Source organism: Rhinopithecus roxellana, chromosome 3 (genome assembly GCF_007565055.1).
Source record: "Rhinopithecus roxellana isolate Shanxi Qingling chromosome 3, ASM756505v1, whole genome shotgun sequence".
NCBI classification, from domain to species: Eukaryota; Metazoa; Chordata; class Mammalia; order Primates; family Cercopithecidae; genus Rhinopithecus; species Rhinopithecus roxellana.
The window spans coordinates 124,432,790-124,448,356 of NC_044551.1; the positions used below are offsets into that span (position 1 = coordinate 124,432,790).

General features: G+C 37.1%; 1 protein-coding gene across 3 annotated transcripts in view; it reads left to right on the forward strand.

The window, feature by feature from the left end:
* Nucleotides 1–15,567, forward strand: part of ITGA1 (integrin subunit alpha 1) — a 328,522-nt gene that overhangs the window by 195,416 nt on the left and 117,539 nt on the right. The gene's annotated exons all lie outside the window — the stretch shown is intronic.

Genomic DNA, 15,567 nt, shown 5'->3' on the forward strand with positions numbered 1-15,567 from the left:
ATAAAGAATGAACACTATCACTAGAAACTTGGAAGCAGATTTAAATACTGAAAACTATTTAGGTACTGAAAACACTCTTTTGATTCTGGTAGAAATATATAAATCTGTGTGTGTGTGTGTGTGTGTGTGTGTGTGTGTGTGTGTGTGTGTGTTTTCTGGTGCTATTTCTCAAAAGATGTTTTTTTTTTTTTTTTTTTTTTTTTTTGGTAGGTTTTCTTTGGTTACTTTTTTATTTCATTTTGTTAAGCCATCAAAAGCTTTGAGTTTGGGCTGGGCATGATGACTCATGCCTGTAATCCCAGCACTTTGGGAAGCCAAGGTATGAAGATCATTTGAGGTCAAGAGCTCAAGGCCAGCCTGGCCAACATGGTGAGACCCCATCTCTACTAAAAATTCAAAAATTATCTGGGCGTGGTGGTGCATGCTTGTAATCCCAGGAGGGTGATGTGGGAGGATCACTTGAACCCAGGAGGTGGAGGCTGCAGTGAGCCAAGATAGTGCCACTGCACTCCAACCTGAGTGACGTACCGAGACTGTCTCAAAAAAAAAAAGAAACATGCTTTAAAATTGGCCTTTACCTGTGTGTACTACAATTTAAAAGACCATCTTTGAAAAGACAGTAGAATAGACTTTTACTATGAAACGCTACTATCTGGAACCCTTAGTATACTGACTATTACCTCATAAAGAGCACAACCAAGCCTAATGCAACTTAATTGTTCACACAGTTTTGTAAGATGTGCTTTTTCTATAACTCTACAGGTCTTAAAAGAAATCCTCATAATATTATATGATTGTATTATGGGTTCCATAAAACATTATTACAATATATTTTCTGGAAAAATGTTTCCTAGTGAACATGCATATCCCAGACATTTTACCTTTCTCTTAATTTATTCCATCTGATTTTACTACCTTGCTCTTGCTAGAGTTAAGAGTTTTCTGAAAACTTATTCAGTGTTAACTAATGTTACTTTTCCTGGACCATTTTTGTTGGTATTGAGTTTTTTCTTTATGTGATCATAAAGTTATAGCTTAGAACAAGATTATTTTGTTGCAAGAGTCTATTTAGGAGTAATATTTTTTAAGTAAGCTGAAGTTGTCCTGATAAATGTTTATCTAAGTTAAAATAAAACTTAATTAACTATGATGTGACCATTTAAAGGGGGGAGATATATTAACTTTGTGGAATTGTGTCATTAAATACAAAGAACAAGAAAAAAAGAAAAACAGTGGCTGGATGAGGTAGTGTAGAATCGCAAACTTACATGAGATAATTAGACTCAGTAAGACACCTAATGGAAAAAGAACATTCATATGATATATTCATTCATTCAACAAATTTTATTAAACACATCATCTGCCAATGAATCTATGAAGATCGGGTACTTTAGCAATATAGAACAATGTACAATAACAAATAAGACAATCCATGTGAAGGCAGTTCATTGCTGGTGTGGTGGCTCTATCGTCAGCATAACCCTGTGTTACTTTCATCTTTCTGCTCCAGCACCTAGCACACATCACTTCCATTCAAGTTCACTTCATAGTCCAAGAGGGCAGTTGAAGCCTGTCTTACTCTGCTTAGTTGCCATAGCAGAATACCACAGACTGTGTGGCTTATACAACAGAAATGTATTCTCCCTCTGCTCTGGAAGCTAGAAGGCCAAAATAAGTTGCTTTCAGCTTGGTGTTTGATGAGGCTTCCCTTCCTGTCTTGTAGATGACCACCTTCTTGTTGTATCCTCACATGGCCTTATCTCTGTGTAGGTGGTGGAGAGAGACAGAGAGAAACAGAGAGAGAGATGGGGAGAGAGAGAGAGGGAAAGAGGGAGAGACAGAGAGAGAGAAGGAAGGAAGGAAGGAAGGAAGGAAGGAAGGAAGGAAGGAAGGAAGGAAGGAAGGAAGGAAGGAAGGAAGGAAAGAAGGAAGGAGAAAGAGAGAAAGGAAGGAAGAAAGGAAGGAAGGAAGGAAGGAAGGAAGAGAGAAAAGAAAGGAAAGAAAGGAAAAAAAGGAAGGAAGGAGAGAAAGAGAGAGAAAAATGGTATCTCTTTCTTTTATTATAAGGACAACGGTCCTATCAGATTAGGGCCCCACTGGCTGTGATTTCATTTAACCTTAATTACCTCCCTAAAGGCCCTATTCCAAATGCTGTCACTTTAGGGGTTAGGGCTGCAACATATGAATCTCAGGGGACACAATTCACTCTTGAGTGAACGCTAACTGTTAAGTAAGAGTTCATAATTGAGAGAAGGACAAAGAAGAAAGGTATAAGAAGGATAAAAGAGAAAATGGAAGGACATCAAGGGCATTCTGAGTTGAATCAGTTCTACACAGGGGATTTCTGGAATATCCCACACAATACTTCCGCTTACTTTTTTGGGGCCAGTATTTAGTCATACAGCTATGCATATCTACAAGTTGTCTTCTAGCTGTGTGTACTGCTGCCCCAAGTAAAGATTTTATTACTAATGAAAAAAGTGGACATTAGGAGCTAACAAGCCTTCTTAATTACATCCAAAAATTGTGCTAGGCATTGAGGATAAGAATATAAGTTCTTATCTTTAAGTACCTGAAGGACTTCCAAGTCTAACAGGAGACTAGTACATGTAAACCAGTTACCTTTAATAGAAAGCAATACATCCTATGGGATAAATGTGTAAAAATTCTGCAGAAACAAAGGAAGAATGATTATCAATGGGGGAAGCTGGGGAGAGTGACCTTGTGTTAGCCTTTGACAGATGGTTGAGAGTTCACCAGGCTAAGAATTGAATAAAGGAATTTCCAGAAGTAGGGAAAATTTTAGCAGAAGTTCAGTTGAGAATACAAAATGTTTCAGGGAACTGCACATATTAAAGGGGGCCATAACTTGACATTCTGAGCCACAGTAGTAATGAGACTGGAAAGGTCAAATGAGCCCTCATTTTAATGGGTCTAAAATGGTGCTTAAAAAGTGGGGCAGCATTTATCAGGTGATGAATTTATAGATGTGTGTGTGTATTTTGATATAAGAAACGCTTCTGAGGAAATAAGTTATTAGATTATATTGATATCATAAGATGTTGCTGTTGTTGTTGTTGTTATTGGTTCGGTTGTTCTAATTTCTGTCCTTTTCAAGATTCAAATCATAACTTAAAAGCAAGGAGTTGCAAGAATATATGGAATGGTGAGAAATGATTGATGTTAGAAAGCTTTCAAAAATTGCAATACATAAGGAAAATTGTCCAATGCACATTCTCATTTATCTGCGTTTATCTTTCTATATCCTGTTGAACTTTGCTGATAATTGTAGGAACTCTTTGGCATTTCTTTCTTCCATCTTTATATTTTCTTGATATCATTAGAAATAGATGTTCAGTCCACCTCTTGTATGCTGACCAATCCTAAATTGGATGATGACCTGTTTATTTTGCATCTTCCCTGAATGCTTAATATTCATGAACTAGAAACGGCCAGTAGAAAGTCAGTAAGTGTTACTTAATTTACTTCCCTATTTATTGAATTTCTCCCAGAGTAACGAATTATGAGTTCCTGGAGCAGCACATGTATCTCTTTCTTAAAGAAAATTTCAGTTCCATGGTGAGGATTATTTGCACATCTCTGAAGAGGCAATGGTCCAACCAGACAAAATAGCATAGAGCTAGCACATAAAATAAGAAAGTGGACTGTAGACAAGTACTGACAAAATTATGGAAAGAGAAACTAGTGAAAATTCTAGCAAGTCAATATCTTTTCTGGCCAGTACATTTGTGTAAGCAAATTGAACTTTAATCAGAATGCCAATTTGATTTCCAAAATCTTTGTCTTTTCTTGTGTCCCCCCTTGGAAATTGAGTCTCAGTGATGTAAACCAGAATATGAATGCGAGATGACAGCTCCCATAACAAATCACCTTGGCCAGATTTCCGCCATTTGGGGGTTCACTTTGCCTACCTCTGAAGTTAGCACATCTCCGCCTTTTCCTACTCGTACCTTCCCAGATCTGCTGCTGCCGGCCCATTCCTTGTTCTCAATGTGGCTGAAAGTATTAAGATTTTAGCGAATAGGAAATGGATAAAGATAATAAAGGTCATTCAATCAAGCTCTTCTATTTTGTGCCTTTTTGCTTCTCTAAGAAGCAAGGATGGCAACTGTGATTTCATTGTTGAATTAGTTAAGAAAATAGGGGACAATTTTAATACGATTAGAAAGTCTTAGAGAAATATCCTGTTACTACATCTTCAAATGTCTAATGATAATTATACTGGGAAAATTTAAAAGCATTTTTATCATGAAATACTTCAAGCACACAAGAAAATTATGAGGAATAATGTGTCAAAAAGCAGTGTGCCCTCTACCCAGCTTTGCAAATCTAAACATTTTTCTGTAATTGTTTATTTTTCACAAGAAATAACACTTTATTAGGATTTTTGAGAAAGTCCAGTAAAGACCAAACCTCTTCCTTACTTGAGGTCAGAACCAACTGGGAAATGACAAAGAATCAGACTGATGAATCAGCATGGCTGATGAATTAAATTCCCACTACTGAACCCTGGACAAGGCTGTCTACACTCCAGCACCAGCTGAGAGCCTGATACTGGAAGAACAAAGCAAAGCATTTTCTTAACGTAGGCAGGCTCACTTCTAAAAGCAAATGAGAAAGAGAGGACGGGGCTGCCCATACAGTGTCTCCTTCCAGACTCACCAATCAGTTAAGTGTGAAGGAAGGGCAGGTTGAGAAATAGCCCTTAACCGGTTGTTAAGTATTACAACCGGTGAAGCATTCACCCCATGGAAGGAAATGTCAGAAGTGGAAAGTCAGCATTTCCCTCTAAAAACATGTAAAGATAAAGCTATGTTTTTATTTCCTTTTAGATCCTATTTTTTTCCTCCCCTTCCCCCATGCAGACGTAACCTCTACCCTGAATTTTAAGATCCTTATATATAACAAATACTTAGTCACTAGTGTTGCGATTCTAAGTATCAGAATGCTTCCATTTAAGGGAAATATTGGCTGCTTGTTCTTGGGGATACTGACTATAACATCTGTATTTATTTCAGTTTCAAGATACTCTTGTAGACTAATGGAAAGAATGTAAAAGATGATGCTACTAGATAGGAATAGAGTTTGGATCCAAGGATGTTACTGCCCAACTAATGTTCTAAGTGCTGGAAGATCATCCTGGTCTTAGCAACAGCAATTATAACTAAGAAAACAAAGTTTAGAGTTATCTCAAAACAGAAAAGAAAGCATCAAAAAGTTATCTCTTTCCTCTGAAACAAAAACCAGCATTCTAGTGACCCTTGGCATCTGAAATATTTCAACATCCAGGCTACTGAGACTTTTCTTATTTTCTTATAAACAAACTTTAATGTCCTTTAAAATACTTTCTGATTTCTTTTCTAAGTGTTTTCAGGTGAATAACAAGTTACATTCGTTTGACTTATTTTCTCTTCATAAAATGGGTAAGTTTTTAGTTAAGCAGAGGAACCAGAAAACTTCTGAATGAAGGAAATGTTTGGTAGTGAATGATATAATGGAAAATTGCTATAATAAGTAGCTGGGAAGTAGCTAAGAAGGGAGAGAAATTATACAGAATCATTTTAGTTTAAGTGGCAGTGGATGATTAGAAGCAGTATTGAGACACTGAGAAAAATAGCCTATTACATACCATAGGAAAATCAACAATGGCATCTCGGAATATGGAATTGCTAGTTAAAGCTACCAGGTGACTCTAGGATGGACAATTTTTTTAATAGGTTTTTGGTTTTGGTTGAGGTACACTGTCAGAGTGTGCAGAGTATTTCATTTTGTTAGTTAGCTTCATGAAAACCTTAATTTATTAATGTTAATGATTGACTGTGTGTTAAACCAGAAAGTATTTAGATAATTGAACACCATCAGAAAAGAAATGTTATAAATCTACATATTTTGCCTCCTGTTTCTGAGAAATATGGCAACTAAAAAAAGAGAGGTGAAGGCAAACTAAATCTAACACCTCTTTAAGGCTCACAGGAAAAGAAAACATAGGTAGATCTCATTTTATGTTTTGAATATGTCCTGAAAACCTTGTATAAAAGTTAATCTGTAAAAGTCTAGGCATGCTCCATTTTTAAATAAAGTGGTAGATGATTTAAAAATGCCAGTAATTATTTTCCAATCTAAATAATCACAACATTGAGTCAGGGTGTGGTGACTCACGCCTGTAACTCCAGCACTTCGGGAGGCCAAGACAGGCAGATCACTTGAGCCCAGGAGTTCAAAACTAGTCTGAGCAACATGACGAGCACTTTTGTATTTTTCTATACAAAAAATACAAAAATTAACCAGGCATGGTGGCTTGTGCCTGTGGTCTTAGCTACTTGGGAGGCTGAGGTGGAAGAATGGCTTGAGCTGGAGAGGCTGAGGCTGCAGTGAGCCATGATTGCACCATTGCATCCTAAGCTGGGTGACTGAGTGAGACTCTGCCTCAAAACAACAACAAAGTCACAACATAATTTAGTAGATTTTTTTTCATATGTTGGAATTTCACTAAGTGAAGAATTCCTGTTATATGTTATAGGTGATACCATAAGATATATGAATGATCATATTTCTAAAAAACTTTATACTTTGACTCCTAAATTTCAATAATCTAAGTACTTTGAGGTATATTTGAAAATGTTATTCTTCTTCATTCGTTTCTATTTTATTTTTATTTACATCTAAATGTGTTTTCGCTAAACAAGTTTAGCTCCAAACTCCAAATTGTACTATTAGGGAAAGGGAGAATAGCTTTTGGCTCTTCTTGTAGTATTTGAACATTAGGTAACTGGGTACTGTCTTTTGCACACTTTTAGGATGTCATTGGTTCAATCTCAGGGTCAAGTCTTACCCAACTATCCTATGTACTCTGTCCATTGATGCCTTAAAAGAAATAACCTGAATAAAAAGTTGTAACTTTATTAGCAGGTTCTTTCAAATGAATTTTATTAATTTGCATATAATTTCTTCTCAATAAGATATGCGAGCTGGCAACACATTGCCAGTCCTATGGTTATTTTTGTTAGTATGCACAACAGGTAGTTTCATGGGCCAGGAAAGCAGAAATAGTATACAAGGTTAAGGAAATGATTTTCAGTTCTCTAATTTCCACTGGAATTATTAAACTTATAAATAAACAAAAGAGAAGATAACTCACTGTCCCCAGGTGAAGCAAGGAAAGTAGGTGAAGTAGTAACTGTCTCCTGTTTCACCCTCATGCTTGGACATGTGTATGCCTTCAAAAGCTCACATCCAAGTCATCCAGAAAAATTAGCCTGTTAAATAGTATAGGAGAATCAACAATGGAATCTCTTAGTGCCTGGAATTTGCAATTGCTGGTTAAAGCTAGTGGGTAAATTTAAAAAAATTTGTTTTACAGTGTATACTACCTCTTTGCTTTACTGACTCTCAAAACTACCTGCTGTATATACTAACAAAAATACCTTTATAACTGGCAATATCTTACTGAGAAAAAATTATAAGTAAATGAATAAAATTCATGGAAAATATTCCACTAATAAAAGTACCACTTTTATTCAGATTCTTATACATGTGGAGGCTTACAATGCCACATTTCTGGGTAAATACGTGAATAGGATGCCACCTTGTTTTGTTTTGAAGTGTAGTACGCCTTTTCGTATGCAGTGCTCCATGCTGTGCAGTCACAGAAATTAATGAGTTCAGCATTCAGGATGCCAGGGCAGCTGGAGAACAGAGTTCTGTGCTCATGTGGCTTACACAAACACACGAGTTGTGTTTCCCACAGTGGGATCCAGGGACCCCTGAAGTTCTGCAGCCTTTTTATTTGGTAAAACATAGATCTGAAAGATGATGCTGATGTGGTGAAGGGGGTTGGTTTCTGAAACTGTTTAAGAATTTTAGAGATCAAGAGTAGGTCTGAGAGGAGCTGGCAAAGCAGGCAATTATTTGTGGTGGGAGGATATGGGGAAAGAGCAGATGTCTGTAGATACTACAAAGGAAAATAAACTCCACGAAAGAACAAACTTATGTAGAAAAATTTTAAAGGAAGATTTTTTAACAAAGGATGTTTGCGAAACACTCTAGGAGTTATTCTGGGTAGCACTTATAAAATGGGACAAATTCTTACAGCCAGAATGACCTTTATACTAAAAGTCTTTATTTTTTTCGATTTATTCCATCCTGTCCCATTTAACAAACTTGTATTAAACAGCTACTTTACATCAAAAACTATACTTCCCTGCTTCCTTTCCACCAGACAGAGATATACACATATACACACACTCACTTTGAAGTTCAAATACCATTTGTAATAACTGGAGAGCCACAGGACTTTAGCACTAAAAGTCAAAACAATTAGATTGCTACGGCAAGATGAAGTTAAAAAGCAGCTTCCCAGGATGAAACTTGGAAAATGCTTGAATACTGAGGTGTTTATTTGGATTTGCTTTTCTAAACTTGTTGATGGAGGTAGGTGTCTTGCTGACATATTACATCATTTCTGATGAAAGAACTTTGGTAAGATTTATTGAGCCAGATTTTCTTCTTGCATTAATTGTATTGGGAAGTTCCAATTGTTTGAAAGAGACACTGAGTTGGATATATTATTTTTTACATCAAATATGAATTTTCTGTATTTGAGATTACGATGTCATTTCCAAATGGTTGTATTGATTCTGTACTCATCAGACAAGGCCCTATAACTATTTGTCATATTTTAATTATCTTTGTTCCTTGTATCTTTACCACTAGAGGTCTGTGGCTCCTCCTTCTCAAGGTTATAGTGCTATAAAAATACTCATTTTAGATTTCAAACCAACTAGAATGAATGTAGTACTATAGAGTTTTTGGATTCAGTTACACTTTGAGTCAAATGTTATCTTTTACAGCAACCATATACATCAAAACTGGGATCAAACTCACTTAACCTATTAAGAGTAATAAAACTGATTAAAATTTCTGACCCATAAGACTAATATTATAAAGTTGTTATACATTAAGGAAAAGGGCTTCCAACTTTCACAAACTCTTATTACTAAAATGTTTTTCTTCCAACCTCCTGTAATGCCTCAAAATGGAATATATTTCACCTGAATTTAGGAGATTGAAAGTAAATTTGGAGTTATAGAAAATACTTAATATATCACCTTTTAGTTATAGTGAGAATATATGAAGTTAGCAGTTTATACCATGTGAATGGGGTGAATTAACTCTTTCCACCAGGAGGCTTTGGCACAAGAGGTAAGAGCTACCAAGAATGTACTAGGGCTCAGGCTTGTGGAAGGGAGGGGCCTCTCCAGCTCTTCGTTATAGAGCTCATACTTTCTAGATATGCTGTCTGATTCTCAGGTGGTTCAGGTCTGTGAATTCATTAGTAGGACATTAATATACTAGAAAGAATCACTGCAGGGTCACCCTGTCTTTGTAATAGACTTGCAACCCTTAAAATAGGTTAGAGGGGAGTAAATTTTCATTAGAATGAAAGAAGGTCCAACTTGTTACTGGCTCAGATCCTAGGTGGTATCACAAATATGCATCATGTTTTGAGCAACTGAGATTAGAATCCAAGGGTTCTAACTGAATGGACTGGTGTCATCTGCACTCCTCCTCCCTGGCTAGCTCTTCCACTTGGAAGACCTGACACCTTCATCTTAGATTTTCTTTATATATGTCATTGCAGCCAAGTTCAGAAACAGGAAATTTGCTATGAGAATGAGTCTAATAATCTGCTGTCTCATCCCTACTGATGTAACATACCTGTATTGTGTTTCAAGATACAGTCATCAAAATGAGGGAAAAGTCCTCTTTTGAAAGAAAAATCAACTGCCAGATGGTATATTGATTGTTTGGATTCTACCTATGAAATCAGTTAGCTCATTTCTTGATCATTCTCTTTTGCTAAATGCATAATTTGTATTTCTTGCAGCAATTAATACCTGAAAGTTATTTGTAAGCTTATTTCAAATATGATAAACTGAGGTTCATAGAGGTGAAATCACTTGCCTTTTTTGGGGGAGAGGGAAGCATCATCTTTTTTTTTTTTTTTTTTTGAGATGAAGTCTCACTCTGTCACCCAGGCTGGAGTGCATTGGCACAATCTCGGCTTACTGCAACTTCTGCCTCCCAGGTTCAAGCAATTCTCCTGCCTCAGTCTCCTGAGTAGCTGGGACTACAAGTGTGCACCCCTAAGCCCAGCTAATATTTTTGTATTTTTAGTAGAGATGGGGTTTCACCATATTGGCCAGGCAGGTCTTGAACTCCTGAGTTGAGGTAATCCACCTGACTTGACCTCCCAAAGTGCTGGAATTTCAGGTGTGAGCCACTGTGCCTGGCCTAGCACCATCTTTTTATGACTGTATTTCCAGGGCCTACCATATATTCAATTCAGAGTAAACACCTGGTTATATTTGTGGAGTAGTGGAATATATGAATGATTTAATAAATAATATAGATGAAAAGATTAGTTCATATGTCTCCAAGGATGACTATCTTTCTTTATCACCAAGGAATTTGCCCTAAACCATTAATTCACTATAAAAACATAATTATGATTATGTCTTGTCTTAATCTTATGTCATTATTTCATTATTTATGTTAAAAATAATAAAAATAATGTTAATTCTATGATTTCTTCTATTTCTTTTTTTTTTTTTTTTTGAGACGGAGTCTCGCTCTGTCGCGGCCCAGGCTGGAGCGCAGTGGCCGGATCTCAGCTCACTGCAAGCTCCGCCTCCCGGGTTTACGCCATTCTCCTGCCTCAGCCTCCCGAGTAGCTGGGACTACAGGCGCCCGCCACCTCGCCCGGCTAGTTTTTGTATTTTTTTTTAGTAGAGACGGGGTTTCACCGTGTTAGCCAGGATGGTCTCCATCTCCTGACCTCGTGATCCACCCGTCTCGGCCTCCCAAAGTGCTGGGATTACAGGCTTGAGCCACCGCGCCCGGCCGATTTCTTCTATTTCTAAATAGGATAAACATATGTAGGAAGTTTGAAATAAAGCAATAGCATTTTAATACATTACCTTGTCATCATTTATTTGATACCCTCTTTCCTTGGCTTGAAATTTGCAATATTCAGAATTGCATTCATTGTTGAATATTCCCATCTGGATATTACTAGATTGAGATTCAGTCTGACCCACCTGGTCCAAAGACAGACTTTCTTTATTAAGAAGCCAACAACTAATCAGGCTACGGTAACACTTCTTGGAACTCAAGGATGCGTACAAGAGGGTGGCTTCCTTCCATCTGTCAACAGCCTCTGTCACCTCCATTTACCCTTTTTCTGCCAGTCCTATTGTCAAATACTCCAGAGCTACAAGATGATTAAGAGCCATCATGAGCCTTTTGAGGATTGTTGTGAGCTGGGTTGTTATTTTTACTTTTAGTTTTATTAATCAGACCAACTCAATAGCACCCTAGTTACAGAAATCCTATGATTTGGCCTCATAAGATCAATGTTGAAATCTTGCCTCTGCCATTAATGCAGGCTGGCTTTTGGCAAATCACTCAACCTATCTGAGCTTCAGTTTCCTAATATACAAAAAGAGGGGAATGTCTGCTGTCCTGCCTCACCTCCACAAATGATTGAATAGCTCAATATCATTACGGTTATTATTATTATTATGCTATTATATTTTAAAATGTTTGTAAGCAGAAAGTACTGTAGAGATGTAGGTTGCTTCTCCCTCTTTCTCATTTAGTTTTCTTACATATCAAATTCCATCCTGGTTACTAAAGGAATTGCTCATAATTTATTTTTATAAGAGATACCCTTCAATACCAGCAATTTCATCTTTCCCTTTTGTTTTTAACACTTACATATATCACATATATAACCATATTTGAATGGGAGCAAGTCTTTTCATTTCTTTTCTACCTAGACCTATAAGTTGTAGCTGAAGTCTTTCAAGAAGTTAGATCTGGAGCTCTGTGGCCAGGACTTCTCTCCTTACCCAGCCTTTCCACTCATTCCTCAAATCCTTTCCAGCCCATTGCTATTGTAGAAAAGTCTCCTCCCCAAATTTGCCTCTCAGGAGATGCAGTTATGCGGACTAATATGTGGCTGTCTTCTAAGCTCAGCCTCATATCACTTTGCACTAGCCCTTTCTAGTTTTAGGCCTAAGATGTAAAAATTGAATTAATATGAATATTGGTTACTACTTTGGACTTGGAAGCCTGTGGAAATGTGGGTACATTTGTCTGCCTTCCCAAGCTTTCTTCTCCTTGTTTGCAGAATGATGATAATAATGGTATTTAATTATAGAGTTGCTGGCAAATTAAATGAGAGTAACACCTGGTCAGTACACAATATAGTTATTATTTGCAAGGGGAAAAAATACTGGTTTTCAATTGCTGGTACATGTGAAATCATAATTTACTTTTGACATCTGTCTTATCTATGTTTATTTCCCATTATTTTTTGTATTTTTTCTATGTTGTCTCTGAAGCCACCTCTGTGTTTTGCTTTTTTGGGGGTGGAAGCAGAGGCTCGGTTGTGAATAAGTACAATTTTTCTTTACTTCTGGTACATAAAGTTCTGAATAGTATAGTATAACAAAATGCACATTGAACTAAAAGTTATGAAAGGCTGCTTTTACTGTTTACTCACTCCTTTAAATCAAAAGAACTAGATGTAAACTATTTTGTTTATGTCATCTCCTGTTCTTCAGGCTCTTTGGAGCCTCAGAAAACATAAAAGAGTTTGATTTACAATCATTTTGGGCAAATTGCCTGTAGAACTCTAAGGACAGGAAATGAAAAAAGAAGTACAGCACACACCCCCGGGCATTCCACACAACATGTAGAATAAACAAACAGGCCCAAAAAGGAAACCAAAACTGCTTGGTCTTACGTTGAGGAGGGGTACAACAAATGGCTTTTGGAGAAAATGTACTAAAGATGATGACATGCTAGAAAAATCCTTCAAGGGGGTGAAATTGACCCTGATTAAAGAGTATCCTTTTCCCCTTTTCTCTACAGCATAGTGAGTATTTTTTATTTAGGTTACCTGTATTAACATTATGAAAAAGAGATACCACATTACAGAGCTGTGCTTCTCAAACCTTAATAGGCATGATTGCCCTGGGGATCTCGTGGAAGCGTAGGTAGTGATTCAGGGAATCTGGATAGGGCCTGAGGTTCTGCATTATTCACAAGCTTTCAGGTAATGCAGATTCTGCTGGTTTATGAGCCATGGTTGGTTTTCAGTCATCTTCTTCAACAAAATAATTGGTGGTGATGTTCTGGTCTTCATCTGTTCAAGAGTGGTTTTCAACTGGGGACGGTTTTGGCCTCATGGGAATTTGGCTGTGTCTGGAGATTTTTGATTATGACAATTCATGAAGTGCTATTGGCTTCATGTGGGTAGGGGCCAAGGATGCTGCTAAACACTCTATAGAATAGGATAGCCCCTGATAACAAGAATTTTCTGACCCATATGTGAATAGTACCAAAGTTGAGAAACCCTGCTACAGAAGTATTATTTTATGCATTTCTTGTATCAAAAAATACTTTGTTGAAATTGTTCAAAAAATAAATACACAAAACCTATGAGCAAAGAATAGGAGCATCTACTACAGTCATGCATCACCTAGTGATGGCGATGTGTTCTGCAAACTGCGTCCTTAGGTGATTTCATCATTGTGCGAATATCATAGAATATATTTACACAAATCTAGATTTTAGAGCTACACATCTAGGCGGTGTATCACCTAAGTTTTCTAGGCTACAGACCTCTACAGGTGGTTACTATACTGTATACTGTAGGCCACGGAAACAATGATGGCCGGGCGCAGTGACTCACACCTGTAATCCCATCACTTTGGGAGGCCAAGGCAGGTAGATCACTTGAGGCCAGCAGTTTGAGACCAGCCTGGCCAACATGGCAAAACTCAGTCTCTTCTAAAAATATTTAAAAAATTAGCCAAGCATGGTGGCAGGCACCTGTAATCCCAGCTACTTGGGAGGCTGAAGCATGAGAATAGCTTGAAGCCGGGAGACGAGGTTGCAGTGAACAGAGATTGCACCACTGCACTCCAGCCTGCGCAACAGAGTGAGACTCAGCCTTAAAAAAGAAAAAAAAAAAAAAAAGTAAAATATTAGTGTGTCTAAACATATCTGAACATAGAAAAGGTACACTAAAGCTATTGTATTATAATCTTATGACACCACCATTGTATATGCAATTTGTCATTAACTGAAACATTATGCAGTGCATGACTATTTAGTTTAGAAAGTAAGCAGCATTTAAAACTGTCTTCAAATATATGAAAGACTATTATGCAGAAGATGGTAACCAGCTGTTCTCTATCACCCTTGAAGAATGAACAGGAAATGTACATAAAAGGACCCATACAATTCACCCGTTCATTTTCTGCTTCCTTCATGCCAGCTAGACAAATCTCTTCATGATCTTGCAACCATATTTGTCCTGACCTGTGACTTAACACTTGCAGAGACCCTCTCAAATCCTGGGTACACATTTTCTTTACACTGCCAAATCTCATCTCTTTCTCTCTTTAAAAATCTTAGTTGAAAATTTCTATTTCCATAAAATCTTCTTGAACTAAGATGAAATAGTTGCCAGTTCATCTTTAATTAGAGGTGGCATACTTCTTCCTTCAACGTGTTATCTGTCAGTCTGAAAATAAGTTACTGCCCATCTGTGTACAAGGAGTTGTGCGAGATTTTGATAAAGGACTTAAAAAAGTAAGTAAGAGAGTCATTGCTTTTTAGGAATTTTCCAATCTGGGGAGAAAAATCTCACACAGATAACTATATAGTATTCAGTAATTATCTCCATGAGAGGTTTCTTCAAAAGTAAGAAAGGAGGTTTTAGAAGTTTAAAGATTACTTCTAGGTAGGGAGGTCAAGAAAGACTTTACAGATAGATACACAGGTGTATCTTTTTTTGTTTCTTTGATGAATTTATTCTTCAAGGAAAAAGCAGTTACTATTGTCGCCAAAATTTAAAGATTATAAATTAGAGTAGTGTGGACTTAAAGTACATTTATGAAAAAAGTTCATAGTGAGCAAGGGTTAAAATATTAGAGTGATTTAATCCACTCACAATTTATAAGACTAGAAAAGATAATTTTTCAGAATCTATGTGGCTATATGGTGGTTTTAACAAAGGAGACTGAATTTAGTCACCTCTGAATATATCTGATGAGGCTCTATAATTTTATAAGACAGTGCTCTTTGGAAATAATTTTGTTTGTTTGTTTGTTTGTTTTGTTTGAGACAGTCTTTCTCTGTTGCCCAGGTTGGAGTGCAGTGGGACAATCTTGGCTCACTGCAACCTCCGTCTCCCAGGTTCAAGCGGTGCCCCTGCCTCAGCCTCCCGATTAGCTGGGACTACAGGTGTACGCCACCACACCTGGCTAATTTTTGTGTATTTTTAGTAGAGACAGAATTTCATCTTGTTGGCCAGGCTAGCTTCAAACTCCTGACCTTAGGTGATCCACCCACCTCTCAAAGTGCTGGGATTACAGGCATGAGCCATCGTGGCCCCCTGGAAAGAATCCTTAGTTACACTTAGGAGAAGAATATTTTGGAACTTCATAAGTATACTTTAAAATCCAAAAC